The 1,649-nt window shown below is 45.2% G+C and overlaps 1 pseudogene; it reads left to right on the top strand.

The window, feature by feature from the left end:
* Window positions 1-95, top strand: part of LOC101650926 — a 1,471-nt pseudogene extending 1,376 nt beyond the window's left edge.
* Window positions 96-1,649: the final 1,554 nt, after the last annotated feature.

Genomic DNA, 1,649 nt, shown 5'->3' with positions numbered 1-1,649 from the left:
ACAGGATGATGGTGAGATTAAGTCCTTATCTTAGCAGGGGGTGTGAATGCAGTCACACCTTTTGTTTCCTAGGAGACATCTTTAAGATTATGTGAGTAGCGGAACCCAGGTGGTATAGGGGTTGGTTACTCCTTGGGCTGGTCACCACAAGGTCAGCAGTTTGAAACCAGCAGCTGCTCCACAGGAGAAATACAGGACTTTGTACTTCCACAATCAGTTCCAGTCTCAAAGACCCACAGGGGCAGTTCTACTCTGTCCTGTAGGGTTGCAATGAGTCAGCATTGAACCATGGCGGTGAATTTTGGGAGTTTTCGTAGAGGGCGGGACTTGAGATATGATCCTTTATTTTCCTTGGGAATATGGTGGGCTGAAAGACAAATCATACCTCCATCATAGCCATTCTTTGGTATATTGAAATAGACAAGCTCACATCACTATATTTAAGCAGAACTGTCACAAGAACACTTTTCCTTGAGGGCATCCCCCCTCCCGTCTGCTTGGAATTCAGGTGTGTAAGTTCCCTTAGAGCAGTGGTTCTCAACCTTCCTAATGCCACTCTCTCTCCATATCAAGAGAAGCTGTAAGTCTTTCTCCCAGGGATGGTGTGTTCATTTCCCACCCCAGCTGGGAGGGCAAGCTGGAGCCAAATCCAGGCATGGGGTCATAAACCAAGGCACCTGAAACTTTTCCTAAAAATACTTTTGTTTTACTTCTGTCCATACCATTTAGTGAAATATATATTTTAACGTGCTTTTTCTTCTGCTTTCTGTATTCTACCCTCCCTGAATAATGTAAAAGAGGGTTGGCCAGGGAAGACAGGATGGCAGCATGATGGAAAGTTCCTTTTGAACATCCCCCACCGCAGCCCAGGTTAGCCGGATTTAAAGAAGAAGAAAAAAGAGGCTTCAATAATTCTAATTGGACATTGTAGTGGTCTTCTTTTATCCAACCCTGCAACATATAAGAGCCATCTGGGACACAGAGAAAATCAGCAAGATCATTGGGAAGGGCCTGTCGTGAGAACTCTGTCTGAAGTGGTGGAGGCCACCAAGACCAGATATATCAGAGACTGTGGCTCAGAGGCTTAGAGAGGCAGCCCCCAAACTATGGCCCAAGACTGTGGAACTGTGAGACAGAGAGACTGATGAGCTGGCTTCCTGGTCTATGGAGATAAAGGCCAAGAGACCAAGCAACTGAGTGACTGAGGGCCGGAGAGAGACTTGGCTGCTGGCTGAGGAGACCATGATTGTATCCTTACTGTTTGCTGATCCTGATTTGTGGTCACCTAGTAACTTCCCTAACAAACCCCCTTACTTGTATTACTATGAATTCTGTGTGACCCAGATAATCCATTATTGAACTGAGGATAGAAATAGAGTGTTGTGGGAGGAAAGGTTGGTGTGAAAATAGACGAAGAAGTTTGTAACATGGAGGCATGTCTTACACCTTCTTCATGGCAATAGAGAAGCCAAAAGATGTGACATTTGTCCGGCTTCTTTGCCATTTACCACACCCAGTACCCGGGCATGTCCACTGATGACCCCTTCAGACTTGATCACCATCTTTATGAAACCTTTGCCTTCTGTATTAGCCTAGGTACTTTAGAGAAACAAATCCACAGCAACTCATGTATAAGAGAGAGTTTTATG

Source organism: Echinops telfairi, unplaced genomic scaffold (genome assembly GCF_000313985.2).
Source record: "Echinops telfairi isolate 266 unplaced genomic scaffold, ASM31398v2 ScPeMD7_443;HRSCAF=831, whole genome shotgun sequence".
In the NCBI taxonomy this organism is placed as follows: Eukaryota; Metazoa; Chordata; class Mammalia; order Afrosoricida; family Tenrecidae; genus Echinops; species Echinops telfairi.
This window is presented reverse-complemented; position numbering and strand designations above follow the sequence as displayed.